The 14,613-nt window shown below is 40.7% G+C and overlaps 1 protein-coding gene across 1 annotated transcript in view; it reads left to right on the top strand.

Moving 5' to 3' along the window:
* The window catches only part of NCKAP5 (NCK associated protein 5), an 876,414-nt gene that overhangs the window by 742,114 nt on the left and 119,687 nt on the right, over positions 1–14,613 (top strand). The window lies entirely within an intron of this gene.

The following is a 14,613-nucleotide window of genomic DNA, read 5'->3' on the forward strand; positions in this document are numbered from 1 at the left end:
TCCCAAAAAATGTTTGTGATCAAATGAAAAATAGGTGTGTAAATGCAAAAAAAAAAAAAAAAAAAAATGTGGGAGATGGGGAATTGTATTAAATGTAGAGGCATTCTGCTTGCAAATTGCTTCTCAGGTGGTTTTAAGTTCTTGTTCCACTATTAAGAAAAACCCTAGAAATCATAGACAATGCATAAAGCATGTGTTTGGTGCCAAAAAAAAAGACATTGGAGGACTCTAATAATATGATCCCTAGGCAAAAAAGCCAGCCTTGGCCCTACCAAAAAAAAAGTGCTAGATACTGTTCTACAACCTTTATAGTGTTCACCAGTTTATCTCCATTACAGTACTTTCAGGTACGAACTATCTCTATACCCATTCTACAGATGAGGACACTTAGGCACAAAGAGGCTGTATCACCCAGTGGTAATTGACAGACTGGGGATTTAAATCCATGGTCAGGGTCCACTTCCTCCCTTTCACTTCCTGCCTGTGCTCCCTCTACATGGAATACAAATGGACACGAGGAACATTTTTCTGATTCTGTACTCTGACAGACATTTTGATTAACGGGCCCACCTGTGCTCAAATCAGTTCAGAGGGCTTCTGCAGTGTAATTGCCTACTCTATTTACACATTTCTGAAAGCCTCTTGATCTGTGGCATCCAAGATTTTCCCCTCTCCTGTGTGTTCTGCTCTTGTCTTGCTTTGGACACCTGTGTTATCGTCATCTTGATAGAACATTATTCTCATATTTTCCGCCTAACACAGTTTATTCTTCTCCTCTTGATCTCATATTTCAAAGGTCCTACACTCATATCCTTGGGCCAAGATAGAAAGCAAAGAATGTTATAGTGTAGATTATTCTCACACACAGTCGAGAATCTGACAGCTTAGAACCAAGGTGTAAAACTTTGCTGTCACTTCTGAGAGCGTTGACTATTTTTTGCTAGTGTTTTTATATTATTTCAGATGAGATGAGACGATTTTAAAATTATCTTTGTGCTTCTGATGTATTTTTCGTTCATTGCATCTTTATTTTATTTAATTTCATATGCAATTATGGCATCCTAGAGTTATATGGTACTGATGGTGGAGGTCATGCAGTGCAACCCCCATAACTAGGGATTTCATGTTAACTTTTATTTCACCTAAATAGGAATCTCCTTGAGGGCAGCAATTATGCTGAATTTTGCATTTTACCCTCCCACAGATATTATCACCATTCATAATACATAGTCAGTGTATACTTTGATGGCTTAACATTTAATTCGATATATTTTTTAAACTTTTTATTTTATATTGGAGTATAGCTAATTAACAATGTTGTAGTAGTTTCATGTGCACAGCAAAGCAACTCAGCCATACATGTACATGTATCCATTCTCCCCCAAACTCCCCTCCCATCCAGGCCTCCACATAACATTGAGCAGAGTTCCCTGTGCTGTACAGTAGGTCCTTGTTCGTTATCCATCTTAAATATAGCAGTGGGTACATGTCAATCCCAAACTCCTGAACTATCCCTTCCCCCGACCCTTCCCCCCAGTAACCATAAATTTGTTCCCTAAGTCTGTGAGTCTGTTTCTGTTTTGTAAATAAGTTCATTTGTATCATTTCTTTTTAGATTCTGCATATAAGCGATATCATACGATATTTCTCTTTCTCTGTCTGACTTACTTCAATCGGTCTGACAATTTCTGGGTCCATCCATGTTGCTGCAAATGGCGTAATTTCATTCTTTTTAATGGCTGAGTAATATTCCATTGTATGTATGCACCACATCTTCTTTATCCATTCCTCTGTCCGTGGACACTTAGGTTGCTTCCATGTCTTGGCTGTTGTAAACAGTGCTCCAGTGAACATTGGGGTGCATGTATCCTTTCAGACCATGTTTTTCTCCGGATATATGCCCAAGAGTGAGATTGCAGTGTCATATGGTAGCTCTATTTTTAGTTTTTTTAAGAAACCTCCATCCTGTTCTCCATAGTGGCTGCCCCAATTTACATTCCCACCAACAGTGTAGGAGGGTTCCCTTCTCTCCACACCCTCTCCAGCATTTATTGTTTGTGGATTTTTTGACGATGGCCATTCTGACTGGTGTGAGGTGATATCTCATTGTAGTTTTGATTTGCATTTCTCTAATAATTAGCGATGCTGAACATCTTTTCATGTGCCTCTTGGCCACCTGCATGTCTTCTTTGGAGAAATGTCTACTTAGGTCTTCTGCGCATTTTGTGATTGGGTTGTTTGTTTTGATGTTATTAAGCCACGTGAGCTGTTTGTAAATTTTGGAGACTAATCCCTGGTTGGTCCCGTCATTTGCAAATATTTTCTCCCAATCTGTGGGTTGTCTTTTCATTTTGTTTATGGTTTCCTTTGCTGTGCAAAAGCTTTTGAGTTTAATTAGGTCCCATTTGTTTATTTTTGTTTTTATTTCCATTATTCTGGGAGATGGATTGAAAAAGATATTGCTGCAACTGATGTCAGAGAGTGTTCTGCCTTTGTTTTCTTCTAGGAGTTTTACAGTATCTGCAAAATGGACATTACAGTAAGTCTAATTGATGTCTGTCACTATGTACAGATTTCTTTTTCTTGTGATGAGAACTTTTAAGATCTCTTGGCAGATTTCTAATATTCAATACAGTATTAATAACTAGAGTCACCATGCTGTACATTACATCTCCAGAAGTTATTGATCTTATAACCAGAAGTTTATACCTTTTGATCCCCTTTATCAGTTTCCCCAACTCCCCACCCCCACCAATCTGTTCTTTCTTTCTGAGTTCTTTTTTAAAAAAAAATTCCACGTGTAAGTGAGATCATGCAGATTTTACTTCTCTCTGGCTTATTTCACTTAGCATAATGTCATCAAGGTCCATCCACGCTGTCACAAATGGCAAGATGTCATTCTTTTTTATGGCTGAATAATATTCTATTACATATATATGTAAATATATAAATATATCTCTAAAATACATTTATATCATATATATATCAAATATATATCATATACATCACATTTTCTTTATCCATTTATCCATCAGTGGAGACTTGGATTGTTTCCACGTCTTGGCTACTATAAATAATGCTGCAGTGAACATGACAGCGCAGATAGTCTCTTCTTTGAGATAGTGATTTCATCTACCTTGAGTTCAGGCCCATAACTGGAGTTGCTGGATCATATGGTAGTTCTGTGTTTTAATCTTTTGAGGCACCTCCATACTGTTTACCGTTGTGGCTGCACCAATTTACGTTTCCTACCAAGAGTGTACAAGGGCTCTTTTTTCTCCACATTCTCAACCAGCATTTGTTATCTCTTGTTTATTTTTGCGGTATGCAGGCCTCTCACTGTTGTGGCCTCTCCCGTTGCCGAGCACAGGCTCCGGACATGCAGGCTCAGCGGCCATGGCTCACGGGCCCAGCTGCTTCGCGACATGTGGGATCTTCCAGGACGGGGGCACGAACCCGTGTCCCCTGCATTGGCAGGCGGACTCTCAACCACTGCGCCACCAGGGAAGCCCATCTCTTGTTTTTTTGATAATACATTCTAACAGGTGTGAAGTGATATCTCATGTGGTTTTGATTTGCATTTTGCTGATGATTAGTGATCTTGAGCACCCTTTCATGTTCCTGTTGGCTCTTTGAATATTTTCTTTGGTAAAAGGCTTATTCCGGTCCTTTGTCCACTTTTTAATTGGATTATTTGATACTTTGCTATTGAGTTGAGTTCCTTATTTATTTTAGATATTACCCCTTATCAGATGTGTGGTTTGAGAATATTTTCTCCCATTCTGTAGGCTGCCTTTTATTTTGTTGATTGCTTCTTTTGCTGTGTAGAAGCTATTTAGTTTGATGTAGTCCCATTTGTTTATTTTTGCTTTTGTTGCTTGAGCTTTCAGTGTCACATCCTTGAAATCAATGCCAAGACGAATGTCAAGGAGGTTTTTTTCCCCTATGTTTTTATTATAGGAGTTTTATGGTTTCATATCTTACATTTGAGCCTTTAATTCATTTTGAGTTAATTTTTTGTTACTGGTGTAAGATAGGGGTTTAGTTTAATTCTTTTACCTGTGAATATCCAGTTTTCCTAGCACCATTAATTGAAGAGCCTGTCTTTTCTCCATTAAGTATTTTTGGCTCCCTTGTCAAATATTAGTGACCATATTATGCATGGGTTTATTTCTGGGTTCTTGATTCTGTTCCATTGCCCTATGTGTCTGTTTTTATGCCATTTCCATACTGTTTTGATTACTATTGCTTTGTAACACAGTTTGAAATCAGCAAGTGTTATATCTCCAGCTCTGTTCTTCTTTCTCAGGACTCCTTTGCCTATTCAGGGTCTTTTGTGATTCCAGACAAATTTCAGGATTGTTTTTCTATATCTGTAAAAAATGTCACTGGAATCTTGATAAGGGTTGCACTGAACCTATAGACAGTTTTGTGTAGTACGGATATTTTAACAATATTAATTTCTCCAATCCATGAACATAAGATATCTTTCCATTTATTTGTGTCATCTTTAGTTTCTTTCATCAGTGTCTTATAGTTTTCATTGTAGAGACTTTTCACTTCCTTGGTTAGATTTATTCCTAAGTATTTTATTCTTTTTGATGCTATTATAAATGGGATTGTTTTTCTTGTTTCTTTTTCAGATAATTAGTTGTCAGTGTATTGAAATGCTATTGATTTCTGTATGTTGATTTTGCGTCCTGCAACTTTATTCAATTCATGATTATCTAAGAGTTTTTTACGAGGTTTTTATATTTTCTATATATAAAATCACATCATCTGCAAATAGAGACAATTTTACTTTTTGCTTTCTGATTCTAATGTCTTTTATTTATTTTCTTTGCTTGAGTGCCCTTACTAGAACTTCCAGTACCATGATGAATAGGAGTGGTGATACTGGGCACCCTTGTCTTGTACCTGATAGAGGAAAAGCTTTCATCTTTTCACCACTGAGTATGATGTTAGCTGTGGATTTATCATATATGGCCTTTATTATGTTGAGGTATATTCCTTCTCTACACAGTTGGTTGAGCTTTTATTGTAAATGAATGTTGAATTCTGTCAAATGCTTTTTCTGTGTCTACTGAGATGATCATAGGATTTTTTAAATTCTGTTATTGCGATATATCACACTTACTGATTTGCATATTTTGAGCCATCCTTGCACCCAAGGGATGAATCCCAATTGCTGTATGATCCTTTTAATGAGCTGTTGAAATCAGTTTGCTAGTACTTTGTTCAGAATTTTTACATCTATATTCATCAGGGATATTAGCCTGTAGTTTACTTTTCTTGTAGTGTCTTTATCTGGCTTTAGTATCAGGGTGATACTGGCCTCATAAAATGAATTTTGGAGTGTTCCCCTCCTCTTCAATTTTTTGGAAGAGTTTGAGAAGATTTGGCATCAGTTCTTCTTAAATCTTTGGTAAAAATTTACCAGTGAACTACCAGGTCCTGGGCATTTCTCTTTTGGGAGGTTTATGGTTACTGATTCAATCTCCTTACTCATTCTTAGTCTGTTTAGAGTTTTTGTTTCTTCATGATTCACTCTTGATAAGTTGTTTGTTTCTAGGAATTTTTCAATTTATTCTACATTATCCAGTTTGTTGGCATATAGTTGTTCAAAGAAGTTTCTTATTATCCTTTGCATCTGTGGTATCACTTGTAATGTCTCCTCTTTCATTTATAATTTTATTTATTTGAGTCCTGTTTTTCTCTTGGTTAGGCTAGCTAAAGGTTTGTCAGTTTTGTTTATCTTTTCAAAAAACCAACTCTATAGTTTCGTTAATATTTTCAATTATTTTTTATTTTGTTTATTTCTCCTCTTTTTTTTTAATTTCCTCCCTTCTGCTACTATTGGGCCTCATTTATTCTTCTTTTTCTGATTCCTTGAGGTATAAAATTTGTTTATTTGTTTGAGAGTTTTCTTTTCTTTCGATGTATGTGTTTATCCATATAAACTTCCCTCTTAGAACTGCTTTTGCTGCACCTTGTAAGTTTTTTTTTTTTTTTTTTTTTTTTTTTTTTTTCTTTTTTTCTGGCGTTATGCGGGCCTCTCACTGCTGTGGCCTCTCCCATTTGCGGAGCACAGGCTCCGGACGCGCAGGCTCAGCGGCCATGGCTCACGGGCCCAGCCGCTCCGCGGCATGTGGGATCCTCCCGAAACGGGGCACGAACCCGCGTCTGGTTCGTGCCCAGGCGGACTCTCAAGCACTGCGCCACCAGGGAAGCCCTTGTAAGTTTTTGTATGTTGTTTCCATTTTCATTTGTCTCAAGATACTTTTTTATCTTTTCATCTCTTCTTTGATCCCTTGGTTGTTCAGTGGTGTGTTTTTTTTTAAAAATCCATGTATCAAATATTTGTGAATTTTCCTGTTTTTCTCCTGTTGTTGATTTCTAGTTTCATATCATTGTGTTTGGAAAAGATTTGGTATGATTCAATGTTCTTAAATTTACTAAGACTTGTTCTGTGGCCTACCATATGATCTATCCTAGAAATTGTTCTGTTTGCACTTAAAAAGAATGTGTATTTTGGTGTTGTTGAATGGAATATTCTGTATGTGTCTGTTAGGTCTATTTGATTCATAGTGTTATTCATATCCACTGTTTCCTTATGGATTCTCTGTTGGATGATCTATCCATTGTTGAGAATAAGATATTAAAGTCTCCAACTATTACTGTATTGCTGTTTATGTCTCCTTTTACTTCTGTTACTCTTTGCTTCATATATTTAGATGCTCCAATGTTGGCTACATAAATATTTACAATTGTTATATATTCTAGGTGGACTGACCCCTTTATCATCATACTATAACCTTCTTAGTCTCTTTTGAGCATTTGCAGCTGAAAGTCTATTTTGTCAGATATACATATAGCTAACTCTGCTTTCTTTTGGTTACCATTTGTTTGAAATATCTTTTTCTATCCCTTCACTCCCAGGCTGTGTGTATCTTTAAAGCTAAAGTGAGTCTCTTGTTGGATTTTTTTTTAATTTTATTCTGTGTCTTTGGATTGGATAATTTAATCCACTTACATTTAAAGTAATTATTGATAGGTGAGGACTTATTACTGCCATTTGATTAATTGTTTTCTGATTGTGTTGTTAAACCTTTGTTCCTTGCTTCTTTTTTTTTTCTTCTTACTGATTTATTTTGTGATTTGATGACTTTCTGTAGCAGTATGCTTTGTTTATTGTAATCTTTTGTGTAACTACTACAGGTTTTTCCTTTGTAGTTATCATGAGACTTACGTAAATATCTTCTATTTATGACATCCTGTTTTAAGCTGATAACAACTTAACTTCAATAGCATACATAAACTTTTCACATTTTCTTCTCCCTTCTCACATTTTATGTTTAATGTTACAATTTACATATTTTTATATTGTGTATCAATAATAAATTACTGTGGTTATGGTTATTTTTTAATACTTTTTTCTTTAACGTCTTAAGCTGGAGTTGTAAGTGAACTATGGAACACCATACCAATATTAGAAAATCTGGCTTTGCTTATATATTTACTGTTACCAGTGAGTTTTTTACCTACATTCATATACTTTCATGGTGTTAATGAGCATCACTTTATTTCCTCTGGAAGAACACCCTGTAGCATTTCTTGTAAAGCATGTCTGGTGGTGATGTTTATCAGCTTTTATTTGTTCGGGAAAGTCTTTATCTCTCCTTCATCTCTGGTATTCTTGGCTGTGCATTTGAATAAATGGTCACCTCCTCCAGGTTTTACAGGTTCATTCCAGCAGAAACAGTCCTAAACCATAATGCATATATTGTTTTTCTTGACTGTGTCCCCTAAACCCCATAGGTTTTTAAACATCTTATTTCTTTCTTTCTTTTTATTCTTTTCTTTTTTTTATGTTGCTCAAATGACTGGCTAATTTCAAATGACTTATTTCCTAATTCACTGATTTATTCTTTTGCTTGGTTGAGTCTGCTGCTGAAGTTCTCTATTGAATTCTTCAGTTCAGTCAGTGTATGATTCAGCTCTAGGATTTCTGTTTGGTTTTCTGGATGGGTTCTGTTTCTTTGTTGAACTTCTCATTTCGTTTATGCATTATTTTTCTAATTTTATTTAGTTGTCTGTGTGAACTTGTAGTTTACTAAACCTCTTGAAGAGGATTATTCAGAATGTTTTGTCAGACGGTTCATAGATCTCTATTTCTTCAGGGTCAGTTATTACAGCTTTATTGGTTTCTTTCGATGGCATCATGTTTACCTGATTCTTTGTAATCCTTGACTCTTTGCATTGGTGTCTGTGCATTTGAGAAAGCAGTTTCCTCCTCCAGACTTTACAGATTCGCCTGGGCAGAGGCAGTCCTTCACCTGTCAGCTCAGCTTGGGGTTCTGACGAGCCAGCTGGTAGCATCCTTAGAAGTGGGGCTTGCTATCAGGGTCTCTATTTGAGGGAGGCCACTGCCCAAGCTCTGAGTTCAGGGGTGCCGCTGGCTGGGAACAGTTGACTAGGACTCCTGGCTTGGTTCTTCTCCCCAGTGCGGCTGTAGAATGGACTCCACAGTTGCTTGCATTCGCCGGTCAGGCTTCCTAGTCGGGCGCTATACTCAGTAGTTAAGGGGGCCTGCAAATTTACTTCCCTGCCTGGCCAAGGTCATAGAACTGCTGGAATGGCTCACTGTCTGGGGACCAAGGCCAGGCAAAACTGTCCCCTGAGCTCCCTGGTCAGGCAGAGCCACTGACTTGATTCTGCAGATGGACAGAGCTACTGACTGGGTTTTCTGCTCAGGTGCCCCTGTAAGTGCAGCTATAGGGTGGGCCACTTAGCCTCCCAGGTGCTCTCGTTATGCTTCCTGATCAGGCAAGACTGAGGGCTGTACTCAACAGTAGGTAGGGGTAGCAGCCTACTTCCCTGCCCAGGTGGTGCAGCAGAACAGGCCCGAAGGCCGGCATTGCTTGTTGTCTGGGGATCAAATCAGGCAGAATTGTGCATCAAGTACTCAGGCCACATGGGGTCACCAGCTTGGCTCTGAAGATGGGCAAAGCCACTGGCTGGGATCTCCTCCTCCACCATGAGGAGGAACTTACTTTGCCCAGATCTAAGTGCTGGTTACTGTAAGCCCAGCCCCCCCCTTTGATGTGAACTCCAGTGTCAAGCCCCGCAGCTTCCTTGTGATCCCCATGCGATGAGACCCAAATGGGCCTCCCAGGCGGTGACCCACAGTGCTGGGAAGGTGGATGTCCACCTTGGGCTCTTTATGTCCCACTAGAGAAACCACAGGCCCCAGGGGCCCTCTCAGTGTGGCTCTGTGTCATCCTGAGGGAGGGGTGATGGGGTTAGAGTCTAGCCGTTCCTCTTACCCTTCTAATGAGGTCTTTCGTGGTCTCTGTGGTCCCGAGGGGTGCTGCCGGCTCACCTCCGTCTTCTGGGGTTTTCACAGTGGTGTCTTGCCTATGTTGGTGTCGCTAGCTGGTCTTCTAGTGAAGGGGACTGAATTCAGGAATGACCTCTGTCACCATCTTGATGACATCGCCCTTGAGGGAGATGCTTCTAATGACAATAAGATTGTAATATTCTTGGTTTGAAGACCATGCCTTTTTCTGTCTGCTTATGTGTATTTTTGTATCAATCCACTGTACCTAGGTGCCCAGTTCATATTTTTAATCCTTTTATTTATTTCTGAGAAGCAAAGATTTTTAGGCATTTACATTCTTCACTACCTTGGAACTTGCCGTTGCATGATGAACATAGCCTCACAGAAGTACCCGGAATTGAACAATCAAGCAGCCAGGCCAAAGGCATCTCCTCTAGGGTATTCGGCCATTCAGAGAAATTGGAAAATGCCAGCCATATTAAACATTTTTAAATGCATGTATTTTGCTTTTTAAAAGGTCTACCTATCTGCCTTTTGGGTACTTTCAAAATATATACAGTTAAGTGAGATGAAAAGAAGAAATCATTACGAGGGCATTGGAATAACATGGAAAGCAGTGAGGGAAGGAGGGACTGGGTGAAGGATGGGACAGTGGATCTTGAGTTCTGGTATAGAAGGGTTTCATTCTGGTTGATCTGTGCCTCTCTTGAGCCACAAGCCATGAAAGAGTCAAGAGAAAAGGCAGGAAAATCCGCACAAGGTTAGAGCAGCTACCTGGCTTCCCATACGAGGATGTACATTTGCCTTATGAGTTTCTACAACCGATCAGCTCTGCCCTTGAGCTGCTTGTGTGCTGGCCACAGCGGCAGCCTCCAGCCCTGTTCTGTAGACCTGCTGTCTAATTTAGAAAGATCCACAGAGCAACAGCAGGAGCAGTCCGGTGATGCTTCAGGGATGCTGAGGACTGCCAGGGTCCATCCAGATGGCGGAGTACCCACCAGCAGTGACCCGTCATCCCGCGTGATCAGAGCACCGTGCTGGCTTTTCCTTATGGCCAGCTGCCAGCCATGAAAACGCACGGAGAATGTGCAGCAGGGATTCTCTCTTACACGCTGAGCCCTGGGAAGGACATTAACTTGTCTGAGGTACAGAAAGTGGCATCTCTGAGAAAACGGGGACCCTTTGAAAGATCACACAACTCCTGCAGGGCAGGGCTTGCAGATGCCTCACACGAGGTTGGCTTGGGAGCAAGTAAGAGCAGCAGAGAAGATGAAGAGTCTGCAGGGTTACGGCGGGATGTGATTTTCTGTGCGGGACGCACCCAAGGCCCTCTGTCAGCTCCCTTTACCTTCAGCAGCCTGGCCCGTCTTTTTTCCCTGAAACAAATACTCCAGCCAAGCAGAAATACCCTCACTCCACACAGCATGACATAGGTTTTCCTTCAACTGTCCCATTTTGTATGTCATGGCCCCGTTCAAAATGCTGTTCGGCCTACCCTCATCCCACCCGCGGCCCCTCCTCTCCATTCAGTTAACCAGCTGGGAGCGCCAAGGGTCTGTTGGTGCTGGAGACTCAGGGGTAAAATGCATTTCCTCAACAGCTGCGGTCTGCAGATGCCACGCAGAGCAGAGTGCTATGGTGGGGGGCACTTGGTGAGGGGCAGGGTAGGGCTGGAGGCTAATACTGTTGGGCGAGTGGCCTGGGGAAGACCTAACAGAGGAAATAATGTCTCTACGTGTGTCTAAACAAATGATGAAGAGCTTGTTAAGCGGACAAGGGAGAGCATATACGTGCCAGCCGGAAGGAACAGTCTGTGCATGAAGGTACGCTTCCGGTCCTGTTTCTGAAGCTACACGCTTTGGCAGCCGTCCTGGAATAAGCACCCCTGCCCCTCAGTCCCCACACACACCTGGCTCACCAGGTCCCAGTCTGTATTAATATGTTACTTTGTAAGTATGCTACAGTTTTTTTTCTCACATGTTTGTTCTTCATTCCCAAATCAGCTGAGGGATGTTTTCTGTTTTTGTTTTTGTTTTTTGCGCAAGACCCAGGCTTATAGGTTCATGTGTCATGGTGTGCTGCCTGCCTGCAGTATTGTCGAGGGTACACGTGGTCTGTGAAGGAAGTCAGGGTCGATTCCTACTCTGGACTTGGCTTGCTTTAACTTTTATTTTCATAGGGACAAGGGCCTTGCCTTGTTTACCTCTGAATCCTCCCAATGCGTACCTCTTAACAAAGCGAGCCTTGATAAATGTTGAGTGAATTAGTGACTGAGTGAACCTCTGGGGCGAATGGAAAGGCTTGCCAACAAGGAAGGAAGGAGGAGATGGCTTCACAAAGGAAGTGACCACGAGGGGGAGGAAGAGAAGGGAAGGAGAGCAGTCCTTAGGGCACTGTGCACATCAGACGTAGAAGGCTGACTTTGCAATATTATGTTTAGAGAAGTTGCGACGACCAGGGGAGCTTCTCTCTTCTTTTTAATGCATTCAGTTTTGTTATTGTTTGGTTGGTTTTTGCTTTAGTTTTATCTCTTCCTGTTGTCATTGAGATCTCAGATGTGGTTTACATCTTGGAATTGTTTGTACCCTATTGATACAGAGAACTGTACTACATGATATATCTTTGGCTGAGGGACTGAGGTTCCATATGGTTTCATGGACGTGAGTTTTTAATCTCTCCCATCCCAACCCCCTACCCAAATTTTAAGTTGCTTAATGGAAGGCACCTGGCTTCCTGTTCTTTGTCTCTTCCTAAAACTAGATATATGCCAAATATGTATTAATTGCTTTCAAGAGCACATGGCTGGCTCTGCATAAACCAACCTGTCACCTGTAACAATGAAAAATCTGATGTTCTAAAAGCAGCATTGCGAACTGAAATGCTTACAGGGGCTGAGCCAGGTGAAGGGATAAGCAAAGGAGGCTCTGTACTCGGCTGCCACTTGCGGTCATGTGGAAATGCTTGTTAGATGTTATCGTAGATTTAGACATTTTAAGAAACTGGAAATGCAGACACTTGTGTGCAGCCTCCTGACTTTTAAATGTTGGTGCCTGATTCAACTATTTTATAACACTGAGGAAGCCCAATAAGACATCTGCAGGCCAGGTTTGACCTGCAACCTGCTTTTCTCTCCTTTTTCTAGTGATGGTGGATTTTAATTTAAAACATGGTACAAATTCTCAGAATACCTGGGCACCAGGCTTCACACTCATATTCATAATACAGCTAGAATATATTCCTGTGTTCATTATTTCAAGAAAAATTCATTGACCGTCTACTGAGGACACAGAATTTATCATTTAATAAGGAGACAGATAATATGAACAAACAATAGTGCAGTAGAGTAGTAAACGAAACAGCAGTATTTACCAGCAGAGGTCCTCAGAGGAAAGAGAGATTTTATCTGGGGATTTAATAAGGAGACAGATAATATGAACAAACAATAGTGCAGTAGAGTAGTAAACGAAACAGCAGTATTTACCAGCAGAGGGCCTCAGAGGAAAGAGTGATTTTATCTGGGGTATCAGGGAAGCCTTTTAGGAGGTGGTGACAGCTAAAATGGACCTTGAAGGACGCATAGGAGTTTGTTAGGGTAACAAACAATTCTTAGACTAGATTCAGGACTAAGCTTAGTACTGGGGTTTATATTTAGATCAATCCCAGAGTCTGGCTTTAATCACGACTATAAAATTGTAAAATTGTCTTCACCTGATTTGGTCTTGTTTGGCCTTCCCAAACCCTTCCAGCAATATCAGATTAACTCACTGAGCTCTGTGGAAACACAAAAAACCTCTGAGGAGTTGCCATGCTAGTTGAATTCTCTGCCACTGTGACCTTAAACAGCCGTTCTTTCTAGCTTTTTATCTGAGTAGAATCTAGTTAAGCTAAATTAAAAAAACTGATGAAAATTACAGAGCCCTCTGCATCTGAGGTTTAAGAATTTTAACATTAAACGGAGGTTTCAAACCTGAACATAAATCAACATTATATTGAAACAGACTAAGTGATTGAAATGTAAATTCAGGAAATGTACCTTGTAGCATGTAACCTTCAGGCTATATATTTTTTTCATATTTCAAACATATAGGAAAACTTGATAATTCTGAATTTGGTGAACTTCATGCAGTCAGTGTTTATCATAGTAACCTTAAAAGCTGCCCCAATAAGAATTGTTATGAAGCATTACATTTTCATGAATTGTGGATAACTGTAAGCATTTGGAAATGCAGCACGGAAAGTTCTGAGAAAGGCATGGTGATGTTTACCCGGGGATTTGAGTATGCAGATTGGAGCATTAATTTCTTGGCACTCAAAGTTGTGGAATGTCCATTGCTATCAGTGGATGTTACACCAGGGAAATTTTATCCCTGGCACGAAAAAATGAAGTAACCCAAACTCTGACATGAAAGATCAGTGTTTTTCCAGGAACGAAAGCAATTTGGCTTTGTTCTGTCACCTCTCTTACCATGAGGGTACACTTGTCTGAGAGCTGCCTGACATGTTCGAGAACCACTTCGTGGAACCAGGTAGCGATTCGCAATCTGCCAAAGCTCTCTAGGAGACTCTGGAACAAGTCTTTAACTGATCAGCCTTCGGTGATGACGCATATCCTTGAAGTCCTGGCTGCATGGGTCAGGGAAGGGTGGGGAGGTTAGGGTATATACCAAAGAGACATATAGAAGCATCTGAAATCTCTCAGCAGAGCCGACCTAGAATGGGCTGAGGCTCCATGAGGAGAGAACTTCAGGCAGGTGTGAAGCTCAGTGCAGCTTGGGATAGTCAGACTCTAGAGACAAATGGGAGTGACCTTCAGCTGTGCCTGGCCTGCTGCGGTCGCTCAGGAATATGCTAGGACTGGGTTCACAGTAGTCCCCAAACCGATTAGACAGATAGAAATATTCCCAGGGCTCTCATATCCTGACGCACTGACGTGTAGCTTATGTACTTGGCTGCCCCAGAGCAGTCAGGACCAGCTTCAAGGGCACAAAGACATCCCGTTTCCCACCTGCCACCACTTACACATATACGTGCACACACGAGCTCAAGTCACATTTTCAGACATTCTGATGGACATCTTTGGACAGGTGAGGTGAGAGAGCACCTTTGTGAGATTGGGAAACCAGGGCGCAATTGCTGAGTCTCCCGTTCATAAAACCGTCTTCTTTCAATCCAGTTGCAGCAGCCTTTTCTGCCTTTAAAACAGCCTGTGGCCCTTTACCTGGCTCAGTTTCTACTGATCACCACCATCAGCCTCGTGTCTCAAAAGCAAGAAC

The sequence above is a fragment of the Lipotes vexillifer genome, unplaced genomic scaffold (genome assembly GCF_000442215.2).
Source record: "Lipotes vexillifer unplaced genomic scaffold, Lipotes_vexillifer_v1.1 scaffold535, whole genome shotgun sequence".
NCBI lineage: Eukaryota > Metazoa > Chordata > Mammalia > Artiodactyla > Lipotidae > Lipotes > Lipotes vexillifer.